This window comes from Narcine bancroftii, chromosome 14 (assembly GCF_036971445.1).
Source record: "Narcine bancroftii isolate sNarBan1 chromosome 14, sNarBan1.hap1, whole genome shotgun sequence".
Lineage (NCBI taxonomy): Eukaryota > Metazoa > Chordata > Chondrichthyes > Torpediniformes > Narcinidae > Narcine > Narcine bancroftii.
Genome location: NC_091482.1, coordinates 17,209,661 through 17,229,826, shown reverse-complemented (window position 1 = coordinate 17,229,826; position 20,166 = coordinate 17,209,661). Strand labels below are relative to the sequence as shown.

The window sequence follows — 20,166 nt, the reverse complement described above, 5'->3', positions numbered from 1 at the left end:
TTTGCTGCTGTCGAAGTCTTCATTCAAGGCATTTTGGAGAGGAGGCATCTTCATCTGCACACCTTGACAAGCCCAGCAAGCAGATGCATCAGAACAGAGAGCAGCCCCAGTGCATTAAAGGGAGAAGGGGATGAAGGGGTGCAAATCAGGTCAATAGGAGCCGACACCAAATATTTCTCAGGATTTCTCTCTCAAGTCGCTCCTACCCATGGCTGATTCACTCTCAGAGGGACTCAAACAGATGATTACATCCCTTAGTAGATGACAACTAGGATAATCAGAGGGACAAAGGATTCCAATAAGTTGCCCATTAATTGTAGTTAAAAAAATCTTTACTGTATCCACAATTGAGAATGTTTAAAATTATGGATTTTAAGCAAACATGTTAAAATGTGTTTGATCTGAACACCTGACATAAAGGTGGCAGAGTGACGATTTTAATTTCCTCGATCATTTTCAATTAAGAGTGGGGGAGATTCAAACTAGAGGGCATGGTTTAAGATCGAAGGGGGAAAATTATAAGGGGAACATGAGGGGAAATTTCTTTACGCAGAGGGTGGTGGAGATGTGGAATGAGCTTCCGGCAGACGTGGTCGAGGCGGGATCATTGGTTACATTTAAGGAAAGACTGGATAGTTACATGGAGAGGAGAGGACTGGAGGGGTATGGACCGGGTGCTGGTCAGTGGGACTAGGAGGGTGGGGATTTGTTACGGCATGGACGAGAAGGGCCGAACTGGCCTGTTCTGTGCTGTAAGTGGTTATATGGTTATATGCCCTATTATGCCACCATTGTCCTGGGTTTGAATCTGGTGCTGTCTGTTGGGGGTCTGCACATTCTCCCTGTGTGCTTATAAGTCACAAAATATCTCTTCATGACTTGCTTGGTTCCAGGAATTAAATCAGGTATTGCTGAAAACATACAGGCCCATTGCAAGAGTTGCTTTAATCCTCTAAACTCTTCCTTCATTTTAGCAACATGATAGCAAATCAACTATTATAATTTTCCTGATCGACCTTCAAACCAAGACGCTGAAAATGATTTTTAAAAAAGGACATTGGGTCAACATATCATTTCTCAAAGACGGTGTTTAATCCAGCAAACACAAGAGTTCTGAGGGAAGATTGTGCCCCAAATACTGGGAGTATTGAGAGAAATCATCATCCATCCAAGCAGCATTGCTGTTCAACCTTTTCTTATTGTTTTCTGCAGATATTATCCCCAGTTGTCTATCTTAAACAGCACAAGAGATACAGGCCATGCACATCAATTGTTTTGTTCTGCGATTATGGTTCTCCAATGTACAATGTTCAGCTGAAACTGTAAACTACAATAAAAATTAACAACCAGTGATAAACATAATACCTAGTGTATTCTTGAGTGTTCTGTCATTAAACAGACTACAAATCACATTTTCACAGTGTGAATGAAACCATAGATGTGCTGCATTTTACACAATCGGCCATTGTTTCCAAGTGCTGGTTTCTGCCAAAACTTCACTCTTAGAAAGTAAAGACGATTGGCCAAAGGCTTCTCCTAAGGTGACTTCAAATTTGCTGCAATGATTTACTTTTACATTTCTCTAGCATTTGCCCACAGCGGTGCCTTAATAACTCGTATTTGAGTTTGTAATAATTAGGTTAATTTTATCCTTTCCCACAAAGTCCATTAAAAAAAGAAGCACCTCCAGGTACACGAGTACCTTTGCCTAGCTTTGTAAAATCCTTTCGAGCAGGATTGACATCCACTGGATGCTCCAACTGAACATTTGAATGGGCAAATAAAACCACCATTCTTGTTTGGGACAGAGTCACACACAGGTCACATCAGGTAGAGGCAGCAAATTTTCTTCTCCAAGGAACATTAATGAATAATTTGCATGCACCACAGTCAGTATGTTTTGTTTAAAAGTGTAAGAATAGAGATTAAGAAACTCTATTCACACATTGAGATGTTTTGAAATACTGTATTCCTAGCAGTGTGACATGGTTCAACAGTAAGAGGAGAATGTTAAACACTTGGGGAATCTGGTAATTTGGATTTTAATTTTCAGAATTAATTTTGGCATCTTATATACACCTCCTAATACTGAAATATGTCAACATAGATGTCTAAACCTTAACCAACTAGTCTTCTCTTTTATCAATTAGCTTTCACATGATCAATACTTTAAAGATCTTGTTTAACTGGGGAGCTGATGGCAATGCAGAGAGAATTGGATACAGAGAAATTTGTTCTAAGCGCCAGTAGTGAATAGTGGAATTTGAAATTGGTGTTTTATTCATTTTTTTTTTAAAGTTACTAGTTCAGCAACATTACCAAATTGATCCAATTTACTTAACAGAACAGCAAGTCTTTTCATATCTTTCTTGTGGTCAACTGTAAGCCAACCAAAACCACTGTGGTTTCAGGTCCACCATCTCATTGGTGAACGCCAAATTATTCTGTGCGCTTCTGATTTTTAAAAAATTCCACTCAGGAGTTCAAATTTTCATTTTGTTATAAGAGTATTCTGAATTAATTTATCATTTATTTTTCTGAAGCTTTGCATAAACTGGGTAGGGTGAATCGACAAATCAAATATCATAGAAAAATTCTTTACATTTAGAAAACAATTCCGAAATAATAAATAACAAATCCAACCAAAAATGTTTGATCCCAAAGTGGAACTTCATTGACATTTCAGTCGCAAATTCACACGCAGAAGTTTTGACCCACATTTAACAAATACATAGATGTCTAAACGTTAACCTTTAAAGTCTTCTCTTCATGAATTAGCTTTCACAAGATCAATAAAGATCTTGTTTAACTGAGGAGCTGATGGCAATGCAGAGAGAATTGGTTGCAGAGAAATTTGTGCGAAGCGCCAGTGTGGACTCAGTAGGCCAAAAGGCCTCCTTCTGACCACAAAGAAATATGGGAAATAACAGGAAAGAAAATAGCATTGAATTTAGTTTATTACTGATACAAATTACAGTTAGCTTGGCTTTAAACATATTTCAGTATTAGGAGGTGTATATAGATGCCAAAATTAATTCTGAAAATTCAAATCCAAATTACCAGATCCACAAGTATTTAACATTCTCCTCTTACTGTCATACTGCTAGGAATACGCATTTCACAGCATCTCAACGTGTGAATAGCAATTTCAAACTGTACAAGTTACACAATTTAAAAATATCCATTGTATTAAAATCAATCGTCTTTGGCGTCATAACACACGTGTGAGACAAACATGCCCGAATACTGAAAAGTGCTATTATGAGGAATGTAACCGCTAGACAAAGAAATGATTGTAACATGGTTTCTTCCTCACCGTAAAGCTATTGATTACATATTGACTGCAGAAGCAGTGTCTAAAGTATTCTGTGTGCTAACCCACTGCTTCTAATAATAGCTGCTTCAAGTGAGTTGGGATAATGATTAAATGGAAAGGTGCAATATGTGAGGTGCATTGATTGTTGTCTATTATATTAAAAGATGCATCAAGTATTTTGTGAGCGAACGCTCTCTTTTTTTTATTGCTTTAGGCACATTTGAATTCACAGATTTATTGCTAAGCCACAGAAAGCAACTATAATGAAGAGCAGGTCCAATAGCAGACACTTGAGCAATCCGATTGCCATGCCCAAGGCCACACATTTTTTATTGACTAACATAAAAGCGCACTGTTTGGTTGCCTGTTGTCCTTGACAACAAATTCTTTGAATTCAAAAAAAAAATGCTACTTCACCAACTTTTATACCAAAATAAAACTCACAGGAAAGAAAATAGCAGAGCTCACTTTCTCCCTTTTGCACTGCAGGATGTTGCTTTCAACCAGCTATCCTATAAAATTGACCTGGAAATAAAATACATCCTCTCCAAAACAGGAAGATCAAATCATGAAATGCAGGACTGGATGGTCTAATTAAAAAAAAAATCATCTGTGCCTTGAAAGACCAATCAAAAGTGCAAGATAATTTAACTCCCTCACCAGATATTTTGGAGAAGAAGCGTCAACTTGGTGATTGAACCAAGTGGCACTGTGAATTGGAACAACAAGCTTCTTTTAAAAAAATTTACAGTTTTCACTCTAAATGAAGCAAACAACCACCAAAAAGAAAATTACAGCACAGAAACAGGCCAAATTGGCCCATCTAGTCCATGCTGAACACTTTCTCCCACCTAACCCCATTGACTACGGGGCTGGGGCGGCCGGCGCGGGACTACGGGGCTGGGGCGGCCGGCGCGGGACTACGGGGCTGGGGTGGCCGGCGCGGGACTATGGGGCTGGGGCGGCTGGTTGCCCACCCTGGTACAGTTTTGTTGGGGAAAGTATTTTCCAATCCTTGTCTTGCAAATCATCCATTTGCAAAATGCTGATACACTCCAGATAGTGAATAAGTCCTGCTGCAAAGGGAGCAATTTTGCAAAAGATTTTTTTTCTAATCAAGTCAACACACCAAACCTGAACTCAGTAAAAGACTAGCAGCTTTCAGGTGCCTAGCAGCAGGCAGGCTGTTGACAGTCAGCTGGCGACAGCCACCCTCCCCGCTGGCGACAGCCACCCTCCCCGCTGGCGACAGCCACCCTCCCCGCTGGCGACAGCCACCCTCCCCGCTGGCGACAGCCACCCTCCCCGCTGGCAACAGCCACCCTCCCCGCTGGCGACAGCCACCCTCCCCGCTGGCGACAGCCACCCTCCCCGCTGGCGACAGCCACCCTCCCCGCTGGCGACAGCCACCCTCCCCGCTGGCGACAGCCACCCTCCCCGCTGGCGACAGCCACCCTCCCCGCTGGCGACAGCCACCCTCCCCGCTGGCGACAGCCACCCTCCCCGCTGGCGACAGCCACCCTCCCCGCTGGCGACAGCCACCCTCCCCGCTGGCGACAGCCACCCTCCCCGCTGGCGACAGCCACCCTCCCCGCGAGCTGCACAACACAAGTCAAAGAGCCGATGTGGCTTGCGAGCAGCGATTTGGCCACCCCTGATATAGGGCGATCTATATGAACTAGAAAATATTAGCCAAGGCTTTAGCAAATAAATTGGTTCTTATTTATCAATTTAGGCAAAAATTTAGCCAATCAGGATTTGTAAAGAAAAGGCAATCAGCGGACAATGTAACAAGACTGTTTATTGTAATTCAGTGGTTCTCAACTTTTTCCTTTCCATTCACATACCACTTCAAGTATTCCCTATGCCATTGGTGCTCTGTGATTCGTAAGGGATTGCTTAAGGTGGCATGTGGATGGAAAGAAAAAGTTTGAAAACCATGTTTTTAATCGTACCTAATTGACTCGTTATGTGCATGGTTTCATAAGTCCAAAGGAAATGGGCCAATGACAATTTTTCTCAAGTAAAATATTTCAGTAATAATTTGGTCTAGAGCAGTGATTCTCAACCTTCCCTTCCCCCTGACAGACAATCTTAAGCAATCCCTTACTAGTCACAGAGTATCGATGGCATAGGGATTACACACTTAAGTGTGTGAGTGGAAGAAAAAGGTTGAGAACCACTAGTGTAATTCATTTGGCCCAGAAAAGAGGTGAACTTAGTGTGACAATTTTTCTGGATGCAGAAAAGGCCTTCGATAGATTGGAGGGGGACTTTTTATTTAAAGAATTGGAGAAATTTGGATTAGGTCAAAATTTTATAAATTAGATTCGAGGTATATACAATGAACCCAAGGTTAGAGTTGTGACCAATTATTAAATATCTCTGACATTCCCACCATCTAGATCACGTAGACAAGCATGGCCACTATCCTCAGCTCTCTTTGTATTGGTCATAGAACCTCTGGCAGAAACTATTCAATGGGATACACACATTAAGGGGTTCAGAGTAGACCAAGATGAACACAAGATTAGTCTCTTTGCAGATGATGTATTAATATATCTGACTGAGCCTCTTAACTTCTTCACAAAGATTGCACTTACATATGGAAGATTAAGGAAGGGTCTCTGGGTACAAAATAAATTGGAATAAAAGTGAAATTATATCTTTAATGAATGGGGATTATATGGATTGTAAAATAAATAATTTAGATGGCCAATAAATGGGTTCAAATACTTGAGAGATTAGATAATGATTTTTAAAACTTGCATAAATTGAACTACCTCCCCTTGCTTAAGAAAGTAGAAGAAGATTTAAATAAATGGTCAACTTTCCAATAAAATTGATTGGAAGAGTGAACTGTATCAAAATGAATATATTCCCATATTTACAAAACCATTTCCTCAGAAATTCTTTCAAAATCTGAGTAAGTTAATTAGGAAGCTTCTTTGGAAAGGTAAACTAGCCAGAATCTCCATGAAAAAAAATTAACTTGAAAATATCACATGTAAGGTTTGCAACTCCCAAATTTTAAATATCACTATTGGGCAGCCCAGATGAAATTTGTTACTTCCTTCTTTGACAGAAGAGACAAGCCTTCATGGTTGGAAATTGAACTGCACAAAGTCAGAGAGAGAGAGTAGCAGAAGATTTTATATGTAAATAGGACACTAAATGCATTTCTGCTGGTTAGGAGGCACCATTAATAAAGCATATTCTGAATATTTGGCACAAATTGAACAATTTAATTGGATCAAGAAAAAAACCCTCCAAAAACGCCCTTGATTCAAAGTAGATTAATTCCTTTAACAATGGATAATTTAATTCTACATGCCCGCAAAGGGATCACACATGTAAAAGATTGTTATGTATAAGAGCAATTAATGTCATTCAAACACTTAAAAAATAAATACAATATTCATAATAATATTCTGCTACTTTCAATTAAGAGCTTTTTTCAGAGACAAATTAGGACCAACCATGATGTCACCTGAGTGCAGTAAAATGGAGATTCTGAGTTGAAAGGGGATCACAATGAAATTTACATCAGTAATGTAATTTTTACTTCAATCGGGCACTCCTAAGCGGGAGTTATATAAATCAAAAGAAAGATGGAATCAGACTTGAATATTGCTGATAAGACCTGGTCCGAAAAATGTTTGATGTTTTAGAAATGTTGTCTTATAAAGTGTTCAAAACAAGAAAGCAGAAATGGATAAGAAGGAAAGGTGATGATGGAGAAACAGAAAGGGAAGATAAACAAAGTATGAAATGGCTACGCTGAACTATATGACTTTAAATATTAACGGAATACATAACCAAATTAAAAGGAAGAAACTGCTAAATTTATTGAAAAAAGAAAAAATTGATATAGCATTTGTGCAAGAAACACATTTAACTGAATTGGAGCACAAGAAATTAAAGAGAGATTGGGTAGGACACGTAACAGCAGCGTTGTATAATTCAAAAGCAAGAGGAGTAGCCATATTAATTAGTAAAAATGTGCCAATTAAAATAGAAGAGGAAATAATAGATCCAGCAGGGAGATATGTAATGATAAAATGTCAGATATATTCGGAGTTTTGGAATCTACTCAATGTATATTCACCTAACGAAGAAGATCAAAAGTTTATGCGAGATATTTTTTTGAAGATAGCAGATACGCAAGGGAACATATTAATAGGAGGGGATTTCAACCTGAATTTGGATTCAAATATGGACAAAACTGGGAAAAAAATTAACAGAAAGAACAAAGTAACCAAATTTATAATTAAATCGATGGAAGAAATGCAACTTTTGGATATATGGAGGAAACAACACCCAAATGAAAAGGAATATTCATATTACTCGGGTAGACATAAAACATACTCAAGAATAGACCTATTTTTGTTATCAGCTCGTATGCAAGATAGAGTAAGAAAAACAGAATATAAAGCTAGAATATTATCGGACCATTCACCCTTAATATTGACAATAGAGTTAGAGGACATCCCTCCAAGAATGTATAGATGGAGATTAAACTCCATGCTACTCAAAAGGCAGGATTTTAGAGAATTTATTGAAAGACAAATTAAAATGTATTTTGAAATAAATACGGAATCATTGAAAGATAAGTTTATACTATGGGATGCAATGAAAGCGTTCATTAGAGGGCAAATAATAAGTTATGTAACCAAGATGAAGAAGGACTATAATCAGGAAACAGAGCAGTTGGAAAGGGAAATAGTAAATATAGAAAAAGAATTAGCAATGAAGAAAGATACAACTAAAAGAAGAGAATTGGCAGATAAAAAAATAAAATATGAAACACTACAAACATATAAGGTTGAGAAGAACATAATGAAGACAAAACAGAAATATTATGAACTAGGAGAAAAAACACACAAAATTCTAGCATGGCAGCTTAAGACAGAACAAGCTAAGAAAATGGTATTGGCATCAAGTAAAAAAGACAAACAAATTACATAATCCAAAGGAGATCAAGGAAAACTTTAGAGAATTCTATGAACAATTATACCAAACTGAAAACGAAGGGAAAGAAGGGAAAATAGAAGAATTTTTAACTAAAATTGAACTACCAAAATTACAAATAGAGGAACAAAATAAATTAACAGAACCATTTGAAATAGTAGAAATACAAGAGATAATAAAAAAATTACCAAATAATAAAACACCAGAAGAGGATGGATTCCCAATAGAATTCTATAAAACATTTAAAGATTTATTAATTCCTCCCCTCCTGGAAGTAATCAACCAGAATGATAAAACACAAAGCTTACCAGATTCATGTAAAACAGCAATAATTACAATAATACTAAAGCAAGGGAAAGATCCACTCGCACCAGCGTCATATAGACCAATATCATTACTTAACACAGATTATAAGATAATAGCTAAACTATTAGCAAACAGATTACCAGAGTATGTACCTAAAATGGTAAATCTAGACCAAACTGGATTTATTAAAAAAAGATGCACAACAGACAATATTTGTAAATTTATTAACTTAATTCATGCAGTAGAAGGGAGTAAAGCGCCAACAGTAGCAGTTGCTTTAGACGCAGAGAAGGTCTTTGACAGAGTAGAATGGAATTATTTATTCAAAGTATTGCAAAAATTCCGTTTACCAGAGAAGTATATTAATTGGATTAAAGCATTATATAAGGGGCCATTGGCGAAAGTGACAGTAAATGGATATATATCAAAGCAATTTAACTTAAGCAGGTCAACACGGCAGGGATGCCCACTATCACCCTTATTGTTCGTGTTAGCTATAGAACCACTAGCAGAATTGATAAGAACAGAAAATAATATAAAAGGGATAAAAATAAAAGACAAGGAATATAAAATCAGTTTATTTGCGGATGACGTTATAGTATACTTAACAGAACCAGAACTATCAATAAAAGAATTACATAAGAAATTGAAGAAATATGGAGAAGTGTCGGGTTACAAGATTAACGTAAATAAAAGTGAAGCAATGGCAATGAATAATGCGGATTTCTCAAAATTTAAGAAGGAATCACCATTCAGATGGCAAATGCAAGCAGTAAGATATCTAGGTATACAAATAAATAAAAATCTCGGCCATCTATATAAACTCAATTATTATCCACTAATGAAAAAATTACAGGACGATTTAGAGCATTGGAAAGATTTATCATTAACACTAATAGGAAGGATAAACTGTATTAAAATGAACATTTTCCCAAGGATATTATACCTATTGCAGGCTTTGCCAATACACTTGGCAGAGAAATTCTTCAAGGAGTTAAAGAAAATAATAAGGAAATGTTTATGGAAAGGGGGGAAACCGAGGATAGCACTAGATAAATTAAAAGAATGGTATAAACAAGGAGGCTTACAACTGCAAAACTTTAAAAATTATTATAGAGCCGCACAATTAAGATACCTATCAGATTTTTATCAAACAAGGGAAAAGCCAGATTGGACTAGATTAGAATTAGATAAAATAAGGGAAAAGATACCTGAACACATATTATATAAATGGGATGAAAAATTGGTACAACGTAGGAGTTCTCCAGTATTACATCATCTACTCAATATTTGGAAAAAGATTCATGTAGAAAGGAATAAAACAAATTATCAATTACCAAAACTAATATTGACGCAAAATAAGTTACTCCCTTTTACAATAGATAACCTTTCCTTTAGAGAATGGGAGAAAAAAGGGATCAAAAGAATAGAAAATTGTTTTTCAGGAAATAGATTATTATCCTTTGAACAAATGAAAGATAAATACAATATAACTCAAGATACAGTGCTGGCATATTACCAATTGAGATCCTACTTGAAGGACAAATTAGGAAGCAGTCTGAGGTTACCAGAGGGAAGTAACTTTGAATATGTGATTACAGATACAATGATAATCAAAAGATTTATAACAAATATGTATATTAAACTGCAAGAAAAGGAGAATGAGGAAACAAATGGTAAAACTAAACAAAAATGGGAACAACATTTAAATATAAAGATAAAAAAGGAAACATGGGAGAAGTTATGTTCTGGAACGATGAGAAATACAATAAATACGAGGTTACGTATGATACAATATAACTGGATACACAGGCTATACATTACACCTCAAAAGTTAAATAAATGGGACACAACAGTATCTGATAGATGTTTTCGATGTAAAAAAGAAATGGGAACAACAATTCATGCAATCTGGACATGTGAGAAAGTAGAAACATTTTGGGAAGATCTAAACCAAATATTAAATAAAATTACAGAAAACAATATACCAAAGAATCCAGAGATCTTCCTCCTAAGTAACATAAAAAACAAAGAATTTGGAATTGATTTGGATGGTGCACAAAAAAGATTTGTTAAGATAGCTCTAGCCGTAGCAAAAAAATGTATTATGTCAACCTGAAAATTGGAAGATAATTTGAAAATACAACAATGGTATATAGAAATGAATAAATGTATTCCATTAGAAAAAATAACATATAGTTTCAGAAATAATATTGAAATATTTGAACAAATATGGCAGCCTTACATGAAACACAATAGAGAAAACCTACCGGGGATTTTCACTACCTAAATTAACGAAAGGAGAAGGAAATGAAAAGAATTGACTCAGTGGAATTTCTTGTTTATTTTTATTGAATGACAACATTGTTTGACTGGTTTAATGTATCCTAGATTTTGTACTTTAAATGGATGGGGGGGGGAGGTAGGGAGGGTGGGATGGGAGGAGGGAGGGGGGCCGAAAATGTCATTGTATATATTTGAAAAGGAAAAAGTATGTATCATGGTCAATGCGGTTTATGGTGTGAAAAATAAAAAAAATTAAAAAAAAAAAGACCTGGTCCGATTCATGTCATGATTGCTTGACTAATACAATTAATGTAAGATATAGACTAGTGAAATATAACTTCTTGCATCAACTATATCTTACTCTGCAGAAGTTGCATAAATTTAATTCTAATATACCTGATATAAGATTTAGATGCGGTGAAGAAACAGGCACCTTTTTTCATTCCACTGGGTCATGCTCTAAACTGAAACCCTTTTGGGAAAATGTAAGAATCTTGGAAAAAGCAATTGCCACATAGTCCAGAATTGTTGCTCCTTGGAAATATTGTGGAAATAAGACCTAAAATAAGGCTGTCTAAGTACCATTTAGAATTTCTTAAAATTGCATTGGCAGTGGCCAGGAAATGTATTGCAGTTACCTGGAAGTCTGATTCCCTTCTGACGTAGAAAATTACTTATAATTTAAGGAAGAAGTATTCTTCCAATTCTTCCTGCTTTTGCAGGAATGGCAACCATATTGCACAATGAGGTGTTGATACATAAGACACTTATCCTATTTTTCAAATTTCTATCCTTTCCTTTCCATTTTTGAGATCCAGGTAAGAAAAAGAGTTAGATTTTCTGAATTGGATTCCAGATCCCAACAGTTCCTCTTTCTTTCTATCTTTCTTTTTCTTCTTCATTCTATTTTCTTATTCACTTTCTCTTTCTGTCTTTACCTTTCTAAATTATATTTTCTTTTTCGTATCAAGAGGTTTTTGTTTGGGGGAATGGGAAAGATAAGGTTGTTTTGAAATTTGCATAATCTATATCTTTTCATTTATTTTATGTATTTGTGATGGTCAATTCTTGACAATTGTTTGACCACAAAATTACAATAAAATATAAAAAAAAGAACTAAAGACAAGGTACGCAAGATACTTTCCCAATAACTGGAAAGCGAGGAGCATGACCAAAACATATGAAATAATGTAGCTTCTCCAGTCTCACATTGATGTAAAATTAGAATAAAATTTAGCTAACTGAACTTTGTAAAAATAAACTCAATGTACTACTTAAAATTGCAATAATGAATGTCAGGCACATAGACAAAATAAATTAACCAATCTCAAAATAGAATCCCATGTAGCATCAGAAAATTCTTGTTGAAAATCTTGCTCCCATCGTTTCTTAGTCTTGTCCAGAGAATCAACACTAGACATCAATAATAACCCAGAGAACTGATAAGAGTTTTTTAATATTTTGTTTAAGATTATAAATTTTCTCTATCATCTTTAATTCCAAATCTTGAGGGAGTGTTAATACCACAGAATTTAAAAAAACCTCCTCACCTGTAAATATCTAAAAAAAATGTTTAGTGATTTTAAATTTAGAAGATCATTGTTCAAATGAGGCTAAATTTTGGTCAATAAAGAAATCTTGGAAAGATTGGATACCAAACTCTGACCATTGGCAAAAAAAAACAAAATCTTGTACTGAAGGTTAAATAAAAACTAAAAGAGGATCGATTAATAAAAATCTGTGGCATCCAAAATGTTTTCTAAATTGAAACCAAATCCTCAAATGCATGTTTAACAACAACTTTATCAGCTAATTTAGAAGCAGAAAAGGGTAATGGAGCTCCAATTATCGAAACGAAGGAATATCTAAAACCTTGGACTCCTGACCTCATAAAAATCATTCCATTCAATTACATCAGAAGCAACAAAAAAAAAATGAATGCTGGAATCCGAAATTAAACAGAAAATTCTGAAAATGCCAAGCAGGTCTGGTATACAATAAATGAACATAACGACGTATCTTTGGAATTCTCTACCTCAGAAGTTTTGTAGGCCAAATTATTGGAGGGATTTAAAATGGAAGTAGATACATTTTTGAATGACAGGGAATTGGCTCAGATCAGTCTCGATAATTTTGAATAGCAGGGTGGACTTGAATAGTAGGCTGCTGTCATCATGGCTATCCCTCGGTCAAGGATGATGGACTTTGTTCCGTTGATCTATTTATGAGCTCTCAAGTGGCTTACAAGTCCAATCTTGGCTTTGAAAGATCTTCTGCATTCAGGACAGGTCATTCTGATGCCAGATCGGGCTTTGGTTGTTGCTGCCTCTCTTTCCATTTACTTCTCTTTTCTAGTTCTGCAGATCTGTTGGCTTCAAAAGTAGCTGTTCCTTCTCAGATGATGGTTTGCCAGAGTTTCCAGTCCTTGGCATTGGTTTCATCATTTTAAAAGGTCTTTGAAGCTCTTCAGTCATCCACCTCTTTTACTCTTAGCTTCTTTAAGGTGAGAGTAGAAGATTTGTTTCAGCAAACATTAGTCTTCCATCTGAGCAACATGACCGCTCCATCTTGGTTGCTTCTTCATGACATAGGCTTCAATGCTTGCTGTTTTTATTTCATTTAGCACACTGACGTTAGTTCTCCTACCTTCCCAGCTGAGATTTGAGATGTTTCGAAGACAGTGGTGATGGAGCTTTCCAAGAGACTTCAGGTGCCGTTAGTACATTGTCCATGGTTCCGATGCATTGGGATCACCATTGCTTTGTACACCAACATCTTGGTGTCTGTTCCAATGTCACGATCATAAAAGACTCTATTTGGAGACGTCCAAGATTTGTTCTCGCACATCTAAAACGATGTTGGATCTTGCAATTTAAGAAAGGTGATTTCCAAGATAGTAGTCCACATTTTCCAGGGTTGCTTTGCCAAGTTGAATTGATAGTTCTATCTGATTTGTCTCCATTGGTGAGGGTTGGTAGATAATTTAAGTCTTCTTGGAATCAATGGCAAGTCCAGGTTTCATGTATGCACGGTCAAAGGCAGTCAGAATCGGTTGCAGCTGATATTCTGAGAGAATTGTAACACCATCATCATCTGCGTATTGGAACTCGATGAGGGAACTCGTGGATGTCTTGTTTTTGGACTTGAGACCGGCAAGATTGAAAAGTCCGCCATCAGTCTGTTGAGAATTTTGATACTTGGGAGTAAATCATCCTAGATAATGTGGGTGATTGCTGCAATAAAGATGGTAAACTAAGTCAGGACAATCACACATCCCTGTTTTACTCCAGATTTGACTTGAAAAGGCTCAGTGCTACCAGTTGCTGACCATGACCTTGGCAAACATGCCATCGTGGAGGAGTCTCAGGATTCAAGTGTACTTTTCAGGACATCCATTGATGGATAGGATTGCCCATAGGAGTTCCCTTGATACCAAGTCAAAGGCTTTGGTGAGGTTGATGAATGCCATATACAATGGTTAAAGTAGCTCCAGAAGGATCTTCTTGGCTAAAAGCTTGAGTTGGTTATTCATGATGCAGGTGAGGATCTTTCCTGCTGTGGCTAATGGGGAAAATATCAGGCTGAAGGTGATAATGGTGAAATCCATCTCGGACACCAGCCCCAAACAGCTGATAGCAAAACAGTCCTTAATCCTACACAGAGACCCAACTTACTCTCCAACCCAAAACAAACATCTTTCCCCCTCCCAACACGAGCCCCTTTCACACTGGCACCTTATCCGAGTAATTGACAGCCAATCTCCTGGTGCAGGGTCCAGTGTGTAAGCTCTTAAAATCGGCAAGCAGGCATCATCAGGTTTCAGGGATAATACTACCTAGGTCTGATAATGCCTGCGTGCTAATTAGCCCAGTGTGAAAGGGACATAGGGTATCATGGGATAACGTTGATTACATTTTTTGCCTATATAGAACTTTATAAATGACTATGTCCTTTGGAGAGTCACAGCAGGGGATAAAGAGAATGGCGGATCTTCCATCCCAGAATTCCCTCTGGCAGAGCAACCCCCTCCATGAGTGCTCCATGCATACAACCCTGTCCCTCCTCATGGAATTCTGGGAAGGCAGGTCTGCCATCGCTCTTTCCCCACGGTCTTTTTCAATTGTGCGCTGTTGCCACTAGGACTGTGTCACTGTGTTTATAAATCGTGCGGCTATACTTTCCCCACAGGGGCTGAAGGGCTACTTCTGTGCTGTACATAATGCTTAATTATGTTATAATTAGGCATGGTTTATTTTATTTAAATACAAGATCAGAATACATTGATCAGGATTTAGGGCAAGTCCACCATCGCTTGATGCATCACTCAGACGTCACCGGTGGAGGATAGACTCCCCTATCCCCAAGGATGCCTTGTAATGAGTGTGAATGGACCCAGAGAACCAGTTAACAGTGGTCTAGTGTGAAAGGCTTTCACTGAACAGCCCATCTACTGACCAGTCATTGAGAAAAGGTCGACTGATACGGAGGGGGGGAAAAAGTCAATGATCCCAAAAGAGTTCCTCTCATCAGAAATATTAAACATTAAATAGCTTTTCTTGCCACAGATGCTAATATGATGGCTGAATATTCTACATTATTATTCAAAGAAAGGGTGTGAGAATGAGAAAAAAAAAATAAGATTGTTCTTGTGCAAGTTTGCATAGGATGGCACAATATCATAAGCTGAAGGGCTTGCATTGGCTGCAATGTTTTATGAGAATGCTCTCCCCATATGTTTCTACCATTTTGAAAAAAACTGCTATTTTCCCTTTTGTATTCAGCCTTGTGCCACATGCTAGTGCTTATTTGAAAGGACAAAAAGACCACATGCTGTGGGGCTCTGCCAATATTCCTCAGCAGGAGAGTGGACAGAGTTGACAGCTGGAAGCACTTTTCCCTCTAATGCTGTCTTTACAGTTCTCAATGAGATCAGAAACTGCCAGTGCAGGTCACAAAATAACTAAGCGATGAAACACGAGCTTATTATTATGTCCCACTTTGCACTGACGGTATTGCCTTCTGCACACGATGTCGGTGAAATCTTCACAACTCAAGATTGTTCTTAAAAAGGTTGGTACAATGATGAGAATGCAAATGACCATTTCTGCCCGTTGTCAAAGGCAACTTCAATCAGAATTATTACCATTAAATCTTTAGCAATTTTATTATGACCGTTAATACACCATCCATCGAGGGCATCTACATGAGGCGGTGTCTTAAAAATGCAGCCTCGATCCTCAAAGACCCCCACCACCTAGGCCACACCCTCTCCACTCTGCTGCCACCAGGAAAAACGTGCAGGAGCCAAAAGACAAGCACTCAGCGGCACAAGGACGGCTTCGTTCCCGCTTCCGTCAAATTCCTGAATGATCAATGAACCAAATAAACTGCCTTACTTTTCATGCACAACTGCTGTTTTTTTTAATATATATTACTGTTGCAAGATAGTTTTATGTAAGTTTACACCATGACGCTGCCACAAAACACCAAATTTTCATGACTTGTTCCTGACAATAAAATTCCGATCACACTTCTATGATAATTAAATGAATTTGAAGAGAAAGAATAACTAACCACAAGAAATTGCTGAAGCTCCCTGAAAATGTCCTGCTCCAAGACATTAAGTGAAAGAAATGACAGAAAACAGAAGAACGAAGTCAACTTGATATCACAGTATCAAATGATGTCTATCCCTCAAATGCAGATGAAAAGGTGGGGGGGGGGGGGGTGGAAGAAGTGATGGTGTCAAAACAGAATTTAAAAAAACTTCTGTAAAACAGACTGAAAAGTGATATCCACTTGCATTTTAATGTTCAGACAAAATGTAATGAAATGATTAAAAAAAGCCACACAAAAAATGCGAAGATAACCAAACATCTTAAAGATCTTTCCTCTGCAGTGGAATCTGGGTATGGACTGGGCATGGACAAGGAAAGCCCTGCTGGTTATCTTGTGATAGCCATTTGCACAAAAATGAATGTGGTAATGTAATGGCAACATTAATGACCCTGTAATTCAGAGAATGCACTTGAACCTCCCTGCTGCAATGGTGTTAAAAGGGACCATAAAAACTCAACTGATTCACCAGTGCCCTTCAGGGATTATAGCACCGTCTTTCTTACCAAATGTGGTTTATGCACATCTATTCATTCCCCTCAACAAGATCTTCAACTCTCAGCGGGCAATTCTCTAATTTGTGTCAAGCCACTTTTAATGCTGCATCAATCCATCCTGTCAATGAGACTTGTGACAGGCAATAAACCTTAACTTTCCCCTCTCCATGAATTAATGGCAATTTTTTTTAAAAAAGTGAGCACTTTCGTTGCGAGCAATGACTTGGAAAGTGACATCCTTTTCTACCAAACTGTAAAAATAAATAGCTGCAGAAAACGTGGTGAAACAGGCTAAATTTAGTAGTTTGCAGAAAGAGGAGCATGTTTGTGGGAAGTGATGAGAGATTTTAAGTATTGATGGGAACAGCTACAATCACCATATGCCAAATCTCACCGATACAAAAATTAGTATTCCCATTCACAGATAATTTAACAATTGACAATACTCATCAAATACAAAAATATTTTAAATTTGACACACTATTCATGCTCATTTTTAATCATTGCCCACAAGACAAACGCCACTTCCTCAATCTAAAGTGGCATGAAAATCTATAACATTGTTACACTCATTAGAGACGGTGATGCACTTTGAAGCTCCACATGTTCATGGTACCATATTTGACTTTTCCCTTCACCATTTTTACCCTCAGTTCCCAGGCCACAAATTTGTGAAAACACATTTCCAGCTTTTCCACCACATTATCACCCCAGTCCTCTCGGCTCCACCTGTATCCTGGCACAAACAAATCTGAATTAAATAATCTGCCGTGTATTGAAATACAGCAAGAAGCTTTGCCTTGGGCACTATCCAGACCATCCAAATCACGGCAGCCTGTGCAGTAACAACATACAAATGTGGGAAGTGGCGTAACAAAATTGTGCAAGATATGGAGAAAGTCCAAAAATCGTGCAGGAAACAGAATAGATATAAAATGCTGCACAAGGGTCTTTTGCCAGTGCGAGACCCATTCAAGAATTTGATAACATTAGGAAAGTAATCATCCTTGAATCAGGAAGTTCAATTTGTCCTAAAAATCCTCATTCTTTCTTTCAAAATTCATTTATGGTCCAACTACCCACACTCAATAACACTGGACAACAAAGCTTTTGCTTCCTGAATACGTTTGGGGGCATTTTATGTTTTTTTGGGCTACCGACCACAAAAATATCCTTAAAAATTTACTATCATGTATTTTTTTTAAGATTATAACTCATTTTTTTTATGATTTCCTGTCATAATTTAAGTCTATTAGTCTATTGCCCACCAAGCAAGTGGTTTTGGTCAGTCCTAGCATGCCTGGGCTTGCACTCCGTGAAGGTGCTATACAAATGTCTGTAGGCCTGTGCATGATTGGAAGGTATTTAAAGATGCTGTTCTTGGCAACTACAGAGCACCAAATGACATCTAGCTGATTGACAACACGCTTCAAGTGTACAAAACCATGAGGTGTAACATGTCATTGAAAATTCATTTTCTTGCATTCACACTTGGAAGTCTTCCCTGCTGATCTCGGTGCAGTCAGTGACGAACACAGTGAAGAGTTTCATCAGGATATTGTGACCATGGGAAAGCAGTGTTAGGGCGACTGGAATCCATCAATGCCGGCCAATTATTGTTGGACACTGACACCGGAAGCATCAGATCGGAGTACAAATGAAAATCAGGAGTAAAACATTATTTGATCTGTTGAATTAGCACAATGTATTATGCGATTAAATTCAATACATTAATGTTTCTCCATTTTCCAGCGTGATCCAGAAAATCTGAAATTCTCTGTGTTCAGCTTGAAGTTGTCTATCATAATCTCCCTTTTTTCTTTCTCCAGGGAGTATATATATATATATATATATATACACACATATAAAAAAAAAAAATCGGTGTGTGTGTCTGTAAAATTTGTTACCATAAATCTCTTCTAACCCTTCACTTTAACCGTATTTTCTCTCTCTCCCTCTCGTCTGTTGTTTATACCATTTAATGCAAAACCTGGTCAATACTTGCAAGGCCACAAAGCCTGGAAGAGGCTTGCAATAACTATCAAGACTTAATTGTAATCCTTTCCATCTTTAAATTTTAGGTGAGGTACACATCTGTGAAGATGCTGGGAAAATAATTATCTTGCTGGTGGAAAATGATAGGCATTGGCCTCCATTGCTCAGCGCACCCTACCTATTTTATAACCGACCCATAACTGCCTCATTTCTCCTGATAATGCCATTTCCCTGAAACTGCTTTCATCTTGCAACATTGGCGACAACCAAGTTAAAACATCCTGAACGTGCCAGCAACACTAAGGCTTCAACTATAATTTTCATTCAAGCTTTAAAGGCAAATCGGTTATGGCAAACTCCAGCAGATTTTGAATGAAGAACATTTTAATGAAAATCTGAAACATCCATGACATCATACCTCAGCCAATAATCTCGGTGCTTTGATGAAATAATACGAATGCAGAACACATTCAAATCGATGGCCGTCCTCTCCCTCTTTATCTGTCATCTCAGTATTTGGGTTCTTTTTCTTCCCTACTTGGCAGAGATCTCTCTTTCAATACAATATTGTCATTGTATGTTCCCTATCAAAGAAGGGTTTCTGTAGAACTCAGTATCAGTGACCAATGTTGTGCAGGTGATGCGACATTGAACAATCTGTTAGCAAGAGAAAACAAAAATGAACTATCAATTGTATCTTTTCAGATGGTCCTTAAAAATCACTTGTCCATTATACTACATCAACTTTCCTCTGATAATGAGATTGTTGAAATATTTTACTCTCTTAAAAAAGGTGCTTGTTAAACACCTTTATTGCTTGAAAATGAATTACTAGCTCCTTAGAACTCACAAATGGATCCGAGGCAGGAAAATAATTTGATATGTGCATTGGCGACCAACGATTGAAAACAATATTCTGCAATATTTTATGTGCCATCTCCAGACGATGCCTAGAGGATGAAACCCCTTGGTGGCTTTGTGACACCTGCCAATCTGCCCTTTCAGACACTCGATGCAACGGAGTGTCCAAACTTAACTTGATGTGGCTCAGAGATTCATTGGCGCAGTTTGAGATTTCAACGGAACGTTATCAGGTTTTTCTTTGGCTGGTAGAAAAAGATTGAAACAAAAATCTCATCTCAAACTTCAAATGAATCTGTTACTGGAGCATCTTGCTGA

The 20,166-nt window shown here is 37.5% G+C and overlaps 1 protein-coding gene across 2 annotated transcripts in view; it reads right to left on the bottom strand.

Moving 5' to 3' along the window:
* Nucleotides 1-19,443, bottom strand: part of wscd1a (WSC domain containing 1a) — a 109,645-nt gene extending 90,202 nt beyond the window's left edge. The window contains exon 1 of one of the 2 annotated variants that reach the window (XM_069912110.1): nt 19,406-19,443. The gene's annotated coding sequence lies outside the window, so the exon portion shown is untranslated. The remainder of the gene's footprint in view (nt 1-19,405) is intronic. The other variant, XM_069912111.1, reaches the window with a different exon arrangement.
* Nucleotides 19,444-20,166: the final 723 nt, after the last annotated feature.